Source organism: Anomalospiza imberbis, chromosome 17 (genome assembly GCF_031753505.1).
Source record: "Anomalospiza imberbis isolate Cuckoo-Finch-1a 21T00152 chromosome 17, ASM3175350v1, whole genome shotgun sequence".
In the NCBI taxonomy this organism is placed as follows: Eukaryota; Metazoa; Chordata; class Aves; order Passeriformes; family Viduidae; genus Anomalospiza; species Anomalospiza imberbis.
The window spans coordinates 15,890,690-15,905,753 of NC_089697.1; the positions used below are offsets into that span (position 1 = coordinate 15,890,690).

Consider the following 15,064-nt stretch of genomic DNA (forward strand, 5'->3'; position numbering starts at 1 on the left):
GCTGAGGTGCTTCTGGCCCATGGGATGGGGTCAGGGCACTGCTGGGACTGTTCCTGAGTCAGCACATCCCACACTGCATCTCACTGCAGGGCAATGGGAAAGAAGGAAGCTCCCAGAGAGATCCACGCGCAGAACTCCGTGTCAGCCTGCCCTGGTCCATGGGAACGAACCCTGAGGGGCTGGGCCAGGATGGCCTGCACCAGGTGGTGGGTCTGCATCAGGACCATGAAAGAAGCTCCAACTCTTCCCTGCAATGAAGGATCTGGTCTTTGTCACCCCCAGGTGACAAGGAGGAGCCCTTCCAGGGGCTCCAGGGCAGGTCTGCCCCACTCGTAGCTCCTCTCCAGACCAGGACTGCTGCTCCTAGTCCAGCACATCGCCCATTCCAGGGGTTGTTAGGCACTGAACAGGGGCAGCAGTCTGTCCCCAGCCTGTCCCCAGCCTGTCCCCAGCATGTCCCTGTGCCCCAGTACTCAGCCTGGGCTGGGGCGACATCAGCTCCCACCACCTCCTTACCTGGGGCCAGAGGGATCTGTTCTTTTCCTGCCTTAATGTCTTTCCCTGGCTGTGTCCATGGCCCCGACCCGCTGCCACCCCGTGTCCCCTGTCCCCGGGGTCAGAGCCGGAGGTGAGTGGTGAGGGCGGGAGCAGAGCCCCGTCCGGGAGGGGCTGTTTGAGCATTAATTAGATCCCAGGAAACCTCTGGGACTGCGAAACTCCAGCCCTGCCACCCCCTCAAGACATTGTCCACGCCTGGATTGCTGCCTGATTCCCATCTACATAATTCACCCGAATCCTTCAGAGGGCTCTGGCGGGCGCAGCTCACGGCTCACTGGGTTTGATCCCCACTCCAGCGGCGCTAACGAGGCCAATGGCACAGAGCGGGACACGCGGGTGGCTCCCAGGCATGGACTCCCATCCATCCCACCATATGTTTCCAACCTGCTCTCCTCTTCCACCCTCACCCCAGTGCAGCACTGGGGGACCCTGAAACCCTCGGGAGGAAGAGGAGGGGAGGAAGGCTGTCCGCTGGGCTGGGTGGGCTCAGAGCCCTGCATCCCCTCGGGTCCCAGCTCTGGCCAGGACAGGGCTGGGGGACCCGAGGGAACCTGGGATTTTGGATGAGGGGAGGGGACAGCTCCTGCTCAGAGATGTGGCACCTGGTGTAATCTCCAGGGACAGCCCATCTACCCCGACCCAAGCCACGGGGACAGGCGGGCAGGACACTGGACACAGCCCTCCAAACGTCCCGCATAACTGGAGCCGCCCCTCGCTGTCACACCTGCGGGATGGGGACAGAGCCGCCCCTCGCTGTCACATCTGCGGGATGGGGACAGAGCCACCCCTCGCTGTCACACCTGCGGGATGGGGACAGAGCAGCCCCTTGCTGTCACACCTGCGGGATGGGGACAGAGCCGCCCCTCGCTGTCACACCTGCGGGATGGGGACAGAGCCGCCCCTCGCTGTCACACCTGCGGGATGGGGACAGAGCCGCCTCTCGCTGTCACATCTGCGGGATGGGGACAGAGCCACCCCTCGCTGTCACACCTGCGGGATGGGGACAGAGCCGCCCCTCGCTGTCACACCTGCGGGATGGGGACAGAGCCGCCTCTCGCTGTCACATCTGCGGGATGGGGACAGAGCCACCCCTCGCTGTCACACCTGCGGGATGGGGACAGAGCCGCCCCTCGCTGTCACACCTGCGGGATGGGGACAGTCGAGCCTGGGTCCCCACACGTGTCCCCCCAAGGCAGGTGGCAGCAGCCCCCTTTTCCTGCCCCTTTCCTGGGCAGCCGGAGCTGAGCACGGAGCACCCAGCACAGCTGGGGCAGCGCTGCCATCCTCACCCTCCTCAGGCATCTCCTGACCCTCCAGCTGTGTGACAGGAGAGGGGAGCTGGGGGGACGCTAAACGCCCCCCAGGTGCCCCTCCATGGCCTGAGTGCTGGGCAGGAGAGGTTTCAGAGAGGTTTCCGGAGAGCCCGGGCAGGACAGAGCCCTGGCTCAGGATGAGCTCCAGCATTCAGAGCTCCATGTGCCTCTGTGCTGTGCTGTGCCTCAGGAGAGCCAGCACAGCCAGCATCCCCAAGCCTCCTCAGCTTTAGGGGCTGCTGGAAAGGGCTTGAGCCAGAGCCAGGCCCCCAATCTCCTGTTTCCCCACAGCCTGGTGGTGCCCCTGGGAAGCAGACCCTGCCGTGGCTCCTTGGGCATCTGCGAGCAGGGAAAGGTGCTCTGCAGAGGCACTCAGAGCCCAAATTAGCCACACTGGGCTCAAGCTGAGGATCTGACAGCGGATGCCAAATTTATTTCCAAACGCACAGTGGAAATGTCAGCGTGCTGGTCGGAAGGAATCGGGTACATGCTCCCTTTTAAATAGCACCAAGCATATGGGAGGAGGATGATTAGATTGCTTCCAAGCTGCCAAATTTCTTTGCTGCAGCTAAAAATCTTCTCCAAAATGTCCCAGCCCACAGTGTTTCTCAGTGCTGAAGTCTGTGCCGAGACTTTGCCATTGACAGTTGTGCTCTGAGCAGGAAAACACAGCCCTCCCGAGCAGTCCCGGGGGTCCCAGCTCCCCAGGGCTCTCCAAAGGGGGGCTTTGCCTCCTCTCAGAAGCTGGAGAAATTCCTCCCCTCCTGCCAACCTACCTTTGGGAGGGAGCAGAGCTCCCGATGTAGAATCACAAAATATTTTGGGCTGGGAGGAACCTTAAAACTTATCTAGCTCCAGCCCCTGCCATGTACATCCAGTCCAGAGGGACAAAAGCAGCCCAGCAGCTGCTGGCAAACCAGGAGGACAGGGAAAGCCCCTTCATCTCCCTAGGCTTCCATGGAAAGGTGTCCTGCAGTGTCCCCAGCAGTGGGACCCCAGTGCTCCAGCACAGGTCCCTGCAGCTCCCACTCTGACTCGGGCGGGTGACAGCACAGGTGACAGCACAGGTGACAGCACAGGTGACAGCACAGGAGGGAGCAGGCCATCCTCCACTGCCCAGGATGGGGCTCAGGCTCCCTGCTCAGCAGGGTTTGGGGGCAATGACAGTGGGAGGAGATGGGGATGTGCTCTGGACTCCTTGCTTAACCCTGCAGAAGGGATGAATGTCCTGCCTGGGTCAAGACACCCAGAGTCCAGAAATTCCAAGGCATTCCCTACAGATCACCCCACATCCCCCCTCAGCTCAGAGGGAAGCAATGGGAGTCACCACAGACCATTTTCCCAAGATCAGCAGCCTGAAGCACTGTGATGTCCCTCAGCCCAGCCTCAGGAAAGGGGTGGCCTTGGGATCACCCAAACCTTTCCTGCCCCATGAGGGGACTGAGGAGGGCACAAACAGCTGCTCTGGGCCTGGCAGGGGGGTCCTTCTCCCCATGGGTGACACCGAAGCTTCTGCAGGGAGTAGAGCGTGGCGGCCTTCCCAGGAAAGGATGACTGACATCCCCAAACCCGGGGATGGTTCCCTCTCCCACCCAGCCTGTGGGAATTCCCACCAGTCCTATGTGGAATTCCTGGTCCAGTCAGGACCAGACACACACCGTCCCTCCAAAACCAACCTCCACCAGCCACCCTCACTCTCCCAGCAAGACCTGAGGGCACCAGGAGCCATGTCCTGCCTTTGGACGTGGGACTGACCTGCGACACCTCGGGGCCCTTCCTCCTGCCAAACACCCACCCACGGGTCACACACGGATCTGCTGGATCACACACCCCAAACTCCCTGTCCTACACCTGCACTGCCTCCCCATAGTGCTCTCCATGCCTAGGACGCCAAGAAAGGCACGCAGTGATGCCAGCCATGCCAGCTGTGCCAGCCACCCCGTCCCCGCTCAGTGGGCCGAGGGAATCCAGCATTGGAAGAAGGCAGAAGCCCCAAACCAGCGGGGAGCAGAGCATCACCTCCATGGTCCCAGGGCAGAGCCCCATCCTCAGGGCACGGTACCAGAGGGTGTCCATGATCCCACCTGGAAGGGAGAGGGTGCCAGAGGCAGGACTGGCCCAGGAGACGGCACGGGGCAGGGCAGGGGTGTGGAGCCCAGCCCGTGGGAGCACAGCCGCTCCCGGCTCCGCTCCCTGCCCACGCTGCCGCGTGGCGGGTGGGAGGGTTCCTCTGCATTGCAAATCCCTTCTCGTGTGAGTGCTGCAGTGCTGCCTGGAAGGAAAACAACCCCTCTGGAGCGAGCCCAGGGGTCTGGAGCAGCACCAGCACCTCCTCCTGCCCCAGGCAGGCCTTGGTTCCGTTCCCAGGGTGCCTGGCTTGGGAGATAAAGCCAGAGCTTCCCTGGCAAGCAGCCTGGTGGGAGCAGCACCAGCCGTTCCCATTTCCCTGTGCTTGTTTCTGGCACAGACAGCCCCAGCTGAGCTCTCCCTCCAGACCTGGGAAGTGGGAGGAGGAGAAGAAGGCAGAGGGAAGAAGGCTCCCTGGTCTGCGGCAGCTGGCTGGAAGCAGGACAAGGGCTTTGGGAAGGGGGGAGCATCCCTGGGAGCACGGGCCAGGTACTGCAGGGGTTCTGGGCCACGGGGACATGGATCCAGGACTGGAGGATCCTGGACTTGGGGTGGGGGGATCTATTCCATTTTGGCATCTATTGTTGGGCAAGATGCTCACCTGCGCAGGGCGGGGTCTGTGCTGAGCCCCCAGGAGCAGGGCTGCCCCTTCCCAGAGCTCTGATTCCATGCTGGAAGCATCCACTGCCAATCCTAGCCTACTGATGCAGCCCCACAATGCCAGACGCTGGTAGCTCGTTCTCCTCCCAGACTCGTGGCACTGCTGGCCGGGGACATCTTCCCAGAACTCACAGGAAAACAACCCCCACATCCGCTGGTGCACGAGGTCCCCCATTACCAGGGGTTTGGGAGCCACCTAAATGTTTGGCACAACTCTCCAGGAAGAGACTGGATTTGTGCCCCTCAGGGACTGGTGGATGGAGGAATCCAGGGACTGTGTCCTCGGGCCCTTGCCAGGGGAGAAGTCTTCAGGGGATTCAGCCCAGGGCAGCAGCACTGTGGAGCCCAGATTCAGGAAATGTAGGGAACCCCTCAGGAGAAGATCTGCCCCTAAAATCCATTGCTCCTCCTGCTTTGGGCATTGGGACACTGAGCAGAGGGGATGAAGGGAGGGGGAAGCTGCCTCTCACAAGGGACAGAAAATTTCCATAGGCTTGGCCCAGCCCACCCATTCCTAGTGGGAATGTTCATGCTGATGAGAGCTGAAGAGGAGGAAGAATAAAACATCAAAGGCTAAAAACAAGGGACAGCAACCCCTGGTAGCAGAGCCGTGTCTGGGGCAGGGTCCTGGGGGAGGATTCCAGGCACCAAACCTTCTGGGAAGAAGCCATGAGCGATGTGTGGGGTCAGGATCCACCTGCCCTCAGTGGAGCCTGTTGGTCTGGCTCTGCCCCATCTTCCCACCACAGCATCCCCCACCTCATCTTTCTGGATTCAGGCAGCTCTTTAGGACAAATCCATCCATCCATCCATCCATCCATCATCCATCCATCCATCCATCCATCCATCCATCCATCCATCCATCATCCATCCATCATCCCTCATCCATCCATCCATCATCCATCCATCCATCATCCATCCATCCATCCATCATCCATCCATCCATCATCCATCCATCCATCCATCATCCATCCATCCATCCATCCATCCATCCATCCATCCATCCATCCATCCTCCATCCCCGCCTGCCTCTGTCCTCCAGCTATCCCTCTTTTATCTCCACATGACTCAAATCCATTGCCTGTGTGGATCAGTGCTTATCCCAGAGAATCTCCGTTTATCCACTCCAGTGTGCCTGGGGGTTTCTCCCCAGGGCAGAAGCTGTGAGACTCCTGCTTTGGCTCCAGCCAGAAGATGGATCTGCAGCGCTTTGCCTGCATGGACACTGCTTTGAAAGCATGGCCCAGGGCAGCAGACACCAACCCTTAACATCCCTGGCCTTACCCAGGCTCCAAAGCAGGAAATGCCACCATTCCCACAACAGGGGTATCCCCGTGGCACGGGCAGGGCAGGAGCACATCCCATGCACACAGCCTTGGTCTGACCCTTGAGCAGCATGAGCAAAGACATCTCCAGGGCTCTTGTCCTCTCTCGTCCCAGGTGGAGAGGGATTGGAGAGAGATCACCACTCTCCTGGTCAGGAGCAACAGGAGAAGCTGAAAGGCATTGAGGACAGAGGCTGAGGGGCACAGAGGAAAGAGGCTGGGCACACACATGCTGGAGGCATATGTGGAGATTTTTTCCTCACCCTTTCTTTACAGGATAGAGAAGAGGAAAAAAACAGAAGGAAAAAATAGCAAAATAAAGCAAACCAAGCAACTCCAATTTCTCTCTTAATGAATAAATGAAATGCATCCCAAGAGGCAATTAAGCGCTTCAAACCAAACATGTGTCACATACATTAAAAAAAACAGCCCAGAGAGAAATCCAGCAGCTGCAGTGAAGGGAAGGAGGCAGCTGATGACTGCTGGGGGGCAGGGAACTGGGGCTGCTGCTCCCACCATGGTGTTCGGATCCCCCAGGGGAGGGAGTCCTCCCCAGGGGTTGTGGGGATCCCCCAATACCCAGTGGCATTCCCAGAGGTTTCACCCACCCTAAGGACATCACTGCCCTGTGAACCTCTCACCTTTGTGCCCCACGGGGACTGGGACCATTTGCTCCCAGGTCTTCCTTCCCAAAGCCCAAAGCAAGTTTTGTCTCACGCTCCCTCTTGATGTCACCTCCAGGGAACACCCACACCCACCTGACCTCCTGTCCTTTGTCCCTGTCCCTGGTGCTGCCCGGAGTGTGGCTGTGGCCCAGCCTTCTCCAGGCACTGCCCAGCTGACACTGGTGCCCTTTGCTGCTGGGAGGAGGAGGAAGGCTGAGGAAAGGCTTCCCTGCAGTACAGAGGGGCTGTGACTGGGTTGGGTAGGACCTGAATCCTCACCCCAGCACATCAGCCACCCCATGGATGCATGTCTGACCCCCATCCTCATCCCCAAATCTCCTTCTCGGGCCTGCACCACTGCCAGGGCCTTGATGTTGGGAGAGCCCTCCAGAATCCAGCCTGCAGAGAACTGGGGGCCTCTTCTTCCAGAACGGCCCAGAAGGCTACAAAGACCCCCTTTGATTGGCCCAAAGTGGGGCAAAGAGATCAGCTTGGCTAAAACCCCCATGGATTTCCCTGTGACACAACTCACAGCAGCAGCGGCAGCGAGGAAGTGCCGTGCTGGGAGACCCTGAGCTCCCAACACTGGGCTCTTTGGGGAAGCTGTGTTTTACTTCTGGGTGGTGGCACAGCAGGACAGGGCACCCACAGCAGGAGAGGGCACCACTCCCACCCCTCGGGCTCCCACAGATACTGCCAGGCTGTGAAGGACAAACCCACGACACGCTTTGGATGCTCACTGGGTTTTCTGCCCATCTTCTCCCCTTGGAAGGCCAAATCCAGACTCTTTGAGTGTTTGGGTTTGGCTGGGCTGATGGAGCTGGTATCACTTTCTAGAACACACCGGGAAATCTTTCCTGATGAGGGAAAGCCATGGGATTTATTCCTCTGCAGGTCTGCCCTGGGTGTCCACCCTGCCTGCTGCTTCCAGAACACATCCCTTCCCCAAGGACCAGCAGCTGCCACAGCGCTGCCCAAATGCAAAGCCCTGCCCTTTCCTGAGGGGCAACACAGGCTTCCAGTGGGTTGGCAAGTTCCCTGCAGGAGCCTCCTCTGGCTAGTCAGAGTGCTGCACCCTGCTCGTGCCCAGCCTGCCCACAGCGAGCCCAGAACTCAGGGAGCACATCCTAGGCTGAGGGTGCAGAGCCCAGGGCAAACCATGGCCAGGGCAGCCCCAGGGAGCCCATGCTGGGGGTGTGGGTCTGCTCCCCACCTGGCTCATGCCTGGGGCTCCCTGTGGGCTCTGCTCCCACTGCTCCTGGTCTCTGGCATTGCTCACAGCCCTCCCTGCCCCAGGGACACCTATAAGAGTGTCCTGCAGTGTCCACAGCAGTGTCCTCCAGCCACCCTCTGTCCCTAGGCTGGGGCATTGCCAGCACCTCACAGCAGCTCAGCCCTGTCCCCTTAACAGCCCTGTGCCCTTGCCCTGCCAGCAGTGCCTCTGCTGCCACACTGGGCAGAGAGCAGCACCCCACGAGAGGACACAATGCCCAGCATCCACGGCCTCCTTGTGCCCCTCACCCACGGAACTCCCGGAGCCACCCCGTGTCCTTCCCCGGAGTCCTGCCCTGAGCACTCACAGTCTGGACGTGGCTCTTGCGGGTGGCACAGCTCTCGCGGGTGGCACAGCTGCTGCAGGACGCTGCCGTCATCCACGGGGGGCGGGGGGACGCTGGTGGCCCATGCGCTGGCTGTGGGTGGTGGCAGCTCGGTGACCGCGCTCACCGGGGGCCTCAGGCTGAGGAGGGACAACACACATGTGAGCCCATGGAGCTGTGGATGCACCCCAGTGTCTACCCTGTCTCAGAGCAGAGAATTGTTAAGGTTGGAAAAGACCTTTTGGATCACCAAGGTCATCCAGCACTGCCACCATGTTCAGCACTAGCCCCTGTCCGCAGGTGCCACAGCCACACGCCTTTTGAGCACTTCCAGGGATGGTGATGCCATCACTGCCCTGGGCAGCTGTGCCAGTGCCTGAGCACCCTTTCCATGAAGACATTTTCCCTAATACCCGAACTCAAACCTCCCCTGGCACAGCTTGAGGCCATTTCCTCTCACCCTGTTCCCTGGGAGCACAGCCTGCCCCCACCCAGCTGTCCCCTCCTGTCACAGGGAGTTGTGCAGAGCCAGAAGGGCCCCCCTGAGCCTCCTTTTCTCCAGGCTGAGCCCCTCAGCTGCTCCTGGTGCTCCAGCCCCTTCCCCAGCCCAGTTTCCTTCTCTGGACATGCTCCAGCCCCCCAAGGTCTTTTTGGTTGTGAGGGGCCCAAAGCAACCTGGGGCTCCACAGAGCTGCTGTCAGCACTTTGAGGAGAAATGGGGTTCAAGACTTGAGAAGAGCCAGAGATGGCACCAAGAAGGGCAGGGCACCTCCCCGCTGCTCTCTGCCAGCCTGGCTGCTGCAGCAGTGACAGGCACATCTGTCCTCCCCATGCACTTCCCAAAGAGCAGCTTACACCCGGATCAGATTAGGGGAAGAAAACTGCATTGCAATAAATCCAGGGAGGGAACTGGCTGCTGGGGCTTTAATCTGAGAGGAGCCTTCAAGATAAGAGCTTTACGAGGGGATGAAGCAGCCTTGGTGCGGGGATGGTCCGGCTGGTCCCTTGTCTGGGATTTGGCAGAGGGAGACTGCTGTGCCATGCCCTGGCACCTGGGAGGGTGCCACACGTCCTGCCACACCTGAGCAGCTCTCCATGGCTGCAGGACAGGGCACAGCACACAGAGCATCCACGTAACAGGAGCCTGGCAGGACAGCACCGTGCTCAGTGGGACCTCGGGGCAGGGTGGGATCTGTCCTACAGCCCCTCCTTCCATGAGGGGACCTGGCACCTTCCAGACCCGAGTGCACCTCAGCCCAAGCAGCCACTGGATCCCCTTCTCCGGGAAGTACCTCCCTGGCATGTGGGCCGGGAGGCACAGTGCACTTGGCAGGGCTCTGCTCCTCCCTCTGAGCCACCCTCCCCTGGGTGACCTCCAGCCCGGCCCATGTCCGGGGATGGGACAGGAGCTGCTGCAGCAAGGCAGGAAGAAGCTGCCTGCTCTCCAGCTCGCTCTTTGGGAGAGGCAGGCACCTTTCCAGCCTTGTGTCCCTGTAGAGAGAATCCCCACAGCAGCAGTGGGGGACAGGGAAGGGAAAGTGTCCACCTGCATCCCCAGGAAGGCTGAGGGGAGCTGCCTGCTCCCACACACCTGCAGGAGCCACCTGGGATGGGCTCAGTGCTGAGAGCCCAGGGGGAAGGCCCCTCCTGCCAGGGTGACCAGTTGGACACCAGTAGGGGCTGGTGATGAGGGGACAGTGGCTGGGGTGGCTCCACCTGTGCTCCGCCAGCTCAGCCAGAGATGGATGGAACCAGCCATGCAGCCTGGTGTAAGTAATCGAGGGAAGAACATTTGTAAGGCAGGAGACAGCTGGATTAAAAAGGTGAAGCCCAAAAAGTAAATGAAAAGAGAATTACTGCTGATGGATGGGAAAGCAGTGCCCGAGTCCAGCTTCTCCCTGGATGCACTGGTGAGCAGCAGCAAGGCAAGGTGAGCTGAGATCAAACCATGCAAGAACCTGGGCAGCCATGGGGGCTTGGAATCACAGATAAATAAAGGCTGGAAAATCCCTCTAAGGTCATTGAATCTAACCCTTAACCCACTACTGCCTTGGCCACCACTAACCCATGGCCCCAAGTGCCACATCCACAAGTTTTTTGAGCACTTCCCAGAGATGGTGATACCACCACTGCCCTGGGCAGCTGTGCCAGTGCCTGAGCACCCTTTCCATGAAGAGTTTTCCCTAATATCCCATCTAAACCTCCCCTAGTGCAACTCGAGGCCATTTCCTCTCCTCCTGTCCCTGTTCCCTGAGAGCAGAGCTGCTTCCCCAACCCCCCCGGCTCTCCCCTCCTGTCAGGGTGCTGTGGAGAGCCAGAAGGTGCCCCCAAGCCTCCTTTTCTCCAGGCTAAGACCCCCCAGCTCCCTCAGCCGCCCCTGGGCCCTTCCCAGGCTCATCCCCTCCCCTGGTTGCAGAGGCTGTGCCTGTGGAGAAGTGCTCGGGTGCCAGTGCTGCCTCCCCAGAGGTGCCTCTTCCCCTGCACTGCCAGGGCCTGCCCCTGCCCCTGCAGAGCTCCCAAACATCTGCCGAGTGTTCCCTGAGGCACTGCCCAGACATCACTGCTGCTTGCTTTGCTAATTGCTGCTGATCAGATGCTTCCTTGGCAAGGTGGGAAAGACATTTGGGTCGGGAAAAAAAATAAATTGAGTTCCTGTAAGACAGAAGAATTCCCAACTGCTCCATCTGCACGATAGCCTGAGCAGACCCAGCCTCACCCAAAGCAGGGGCTGCTCCTCCAGGCAGCCTGGGCAGAGCCCTGGGATGGGTCCCATCCATGGTGGGGGGGAGCAGAGGAGCCAAGGTGAGCCCACCTGAGGAGGGTCAGACATGAAAGAGCAGGACATCACAGCCCCACCACCCCAACACCCCCTCTGTGACCCTCCCCCTGCCAGCCTCACCGTGGCTGTCACTGGAGCCCATCACAAGGCACAGAGTGCTGTGCCACCCTCTCTACCCAGATGAGGCCACCACCAGAACACCTCCACACCCTCCCAGCACAGCCCAGGGACCATCTCTCCACACTCTGCTGCCTTTTCTTTCAGGATCCAGGCATCTCCAGCAGGCTGCAATTCCTGTTCCCTCATCCCTGAACGTCAGCCAGAGCCTCCCAAACCATTCTCTGCCAGCTCTGAAACTCAGCTGGTCCTGCAGGTCACTGTCCTACTTGGTTTCCTTAAAAAAACAGTTTGCTCCAGTGCTCTGGATGCCCCGGGTGCCCACAAGACCCCAGAGCATTCTCCAGGAGGTTTCCCAGACTGACAGCCACAAGCAGACTGATCTCAGTGGGCACTCTGGGGACAGTGGCACGAGGCTGTCCCCACACACTGTGAATGCCCCCACACGCTGCAGATCCCAGCGCTGCACGTCATCAGCACCAAGACCTTCTCTAGCATGTCCAGTGAGCACTACTTCTGCCTGGAGGTAGACATCATGGGGCATAGAGGGGTGAGGCCTTGCCAAAGAGATCCCAGAGAGCCAAGAGAAGAGCCAGGGATAGTGCCTGGCTCTCCCAAAGCCCTGGCTCATGGCCCTTGATCCCACACACGAGGACAAGGACACGGAGCAGCCCAGGAGCCTCCATCTCCAGTGCTCAGGCTTGCAGCATCATTACCTGGAGAAACGCCCTGGGCCGTGCCCAGCACGATCTGGGCAGTGAGGTGCCCACAGCAGAGGGGCAGCAGCCCCCAGCCAGCCGTGGAGCAGAGCTGCCAGGATCACCATGCCCAGGATCTCTGAAACCACCGCCGGAGCACCGACAGTCTGGGCTGGAATGTTGCAGGAGTCCAGTCAGCCAGCACAGCAGCACAGCAGCACCAGGCGTGCCCAGCTTGGGGACACTGGTGTTGGTGTCTGAATCACCCTCCAGGGCAGACACAGCCCCTGCCAGAGTCTCAGGGCAGTGGAGCCCCCTGGACCAGAGTGCCCTTGGAACCTGATAGAAATGTAACCAGGAAAGGGTCAGGGCACAACCAGCCCTGCATGCCAGGGCAGCTCCAGCCCCAGGGCAGGACGACTCCAGAGCTGGAGGAGCAGCAAGGCAGGAACCACCGGGCACAGACACAGCGGAGGTGGCACCACGCCAGGGAGCTGCTCTGCCACTTCTGCCACTGCCGAGGGACACTGCCACTGCCGAGGGACACTGCCACTGCCGAGGGACATTGCCACTGCTGAGGGACACTGCCACTGCCAAGGGACACTGCCACTGCCGAGGGACACTGCCATTGCTGAGGGACACTGCCACTGCCGAGGGACACTGCCACTGCTGAGGGACACTGCCATTGCTGAGGGACACTGCCACTGCCGAGGGACACTGCCATTACCGAGGGACACTGCCACTGCTGAGGGACACTGCCACTGCCGAGGGACACTGCCATTGCTGAGGGACACTGCCATCGCCATGGGCACTGTACTTGCTGAGGGATGCTGCCATTGCTGCGGGGCACTGCCAGGGCCGTGGGGCACTGTCACGGCAGGGGCACTGCCATGGCTGTCGGACCCGCTGGCTGTTCCCTCCCTCAGCGTAGTTGTTCCATGCCCCCAGTCGGATCAGATTGACTCTCCTCCTCTACAGCACCGAGGGCACTGAGCTGGAACAAACCCCACCTGGCCTGGGAGGCTGGGCAGGGTGTGGGGACACGGGCAGGGTGTGGGGACACGCGGGGTGCTGTGGGTACCCAGTGCCAGCTCCCACCCACACCTCACCCGTGCCCACACCTCCCCATGGCCCCAGGGGGGAAGGCCTCGGCAAAGAGAGGCACCTCTGGAGCGGAGAGTCCAGGCTCGGCTCCACCGTTTCCCTCCTCTCCTTGCCCATTTCCCATTTCCCATTTCCCATGCTGCCTGAACGTCTTTCCAGCTAATTACCCCCGCTCCTGAGGGCACGGACCACGTGGCAGCTGGCATCTGCACTGGCTCCAGAAATGACCTTGGCTGCTCAGGGGACAGCAGGAGCCTTTCTGCCTCCCGGGCTTCCCCCGAGGCAGACAAGGATGCTCCAGTGGGAGGGACGAGGAGCCCTTCCTGCCCCAGGAACACTTCCAGCCCCCAGGAACCCTTCCTGCCCCAGGAACCCTTCCAGCCCCCAGAAGCACTTCCAGCCCCCAGGAACCCTTCCAGCCCCAGGAACCCTTCCAGCCCAAGGAGCCCTTCCAGCCCCAGGAACACTTCCAGCTCCAGGAACACTTCCAGCCCAAGGAGCCCTTCCAGCCCCAGGAGCCCTTCCAGCCCCAGGAACACTTCCAGTCCCAGGAGCCCTTCCAGCCCCAGGAGCCCTTCCAGCCCCAGGAACACTTCCTGCCCCAGGAGCCCTTCCAGCCCCAGGAACACTTCCAGCCCAAGGAGCCCTTCCAGCCCCAGGAACACTTCCAGCCCCAGGAACACTTCCAGCCCCAAGGAGCCCTTCCAGCCCCAGGAACACTTCCAGCCCCAGGAACACTTCCAGCCCCAAGGAGCCCTTCCAGCCCCAGGAACACTTCCAGCCCCAGGAACACTTCCAGCCCCAAGGAGCCCTTCCAGCCCCGCTGCCAGCTCTGCTCTCCCTGCTCGGGGGCACCGACCTGTGGCTTTCTCCCATGCTGGGGCTCACTGTCACCTCCCCCAGGACCCCCAGCACTGCCTCCCTGCAGAAATTCCCACTTTCAGGCTTGGAAATCTTTCTCCCGCAGTTTCCCACCCCGGTTTTGTGGCAGCACAGCCCTGAGCCAGGTCTGGCTGCATCCCCGTGCCAGCCGTGCCATGGAGAGGGGGTTCAGTGTAGAGAGCTTCAGGAGGAGCAAGGGCTTGGTGTGGGGTACTTAGGGACTTGGGGGTGGCATCGCTGCCACTGTCACAGCCTGTCTTCCCTGGTGTGGAGAGAGGTGGAGCAGAGAGGAGGCAGACACAGAAGCTCTCTGGGATGGCAGCCCCTGGGAACACCACACAGAACAGCCCCGAGCCCCCGGGAGACTCCCCAGGATGGGAGGGAGCTGTCAGCTGGCACACGGCTGCCAGGCAGAGCCTGGGGCTGGAGGCGGGGCTGGCTGGCCCCAGAGAGGGACTGGGTCCAGCTGAGGTCATGGGCAGTGATGGGACATGCGTGGGAACGAGCTGGGCATCCCCTCCTGTGGCAGAGGAGGGGACGTGGGGATGCCTCCGGCACCTTGCACCCTGCCCTGCTGGGAGGGAGGGCAGGACAGGCAGAGCTGGGGGCTGGACACGCTCAGAGACTCCAGGGAATGGGGATCCCGGGGGCTGTCCATCCTCAGCCGGGGCAGGGCCGGGTCAATGCCTGGCCAGGTGTTTCACACCTTCCTGTCCTGACCTGCCTGCCAAAGGCTCAGCAGCTTCCCAAGCTCCTGTGGCACCTGGGGAAATGCCCCCTCCAAAGGCCTGGGCTGCCCGGTGCGGAGGTGCTGGGCTCTGCAGGAGCTCGGGCAGTGCCACACAGGTCACTGTGTGTGTCCCCACACTGGGGAGCTCAGCAGCTCCTCCTGCCTGGCTGCTGCCTTCACCTCGAGCCACACCGTGGCACAGCTGTGTTTGTGTGGGGGTTTCCCTCAGTCTCCTCCCCAAACAACCCCCATCTCTCGACATCGATCACATCTGCAGATTCCTTTGCCTAAAAACAATAACCAAGCCCCTGCCGTGAGGGGCTTGCTCCTGTCCTGCTGCAATAGAGGGAAGATGAAAAGACCAGGGGAAAATTTGCTTCTCTAGCACCTCACTGTTGCTCCAGCTCTGTGCTCTACATCCTTATTCCTCATTCTCCTTTCCAGGAGCTGTCTGTAACCCTTTGATGACACCCTCCTGTCTCCCAAAGCCATGTCCCCTCCTGCCTGC

General features: G+C 60.7%; 1 protein-coding gene across 6 annotated transcripts in view; it reads right to left on the minus strand.

Annotated features, from left to right (window-relative positions):
- Positions 1–15,064, minus strand: part of DLGAP4 (DLG associated protein 4) — a 149,634-nt gene that overhangs the window by 115,457 nt on the left and 19,113 nt on the right. For 5 of the 6 annotated variants that reach the window (XM_068208216.1, XM_068208218.1, XM_068208219.1 and 2 more), the window contains exon 2: positions 8,229–8,386. The exons of the other annotated variant lie outside the window; for it this stretch is intronic. The gene's annotated coding sequence lies outside the window, so the exon portion shown is untranslated. The remainder of the gene's footprint in view (positions 1–8,228; positions 8,387–15,064) is intronic. 6 annotated transcript variants of the gene reach the window in all.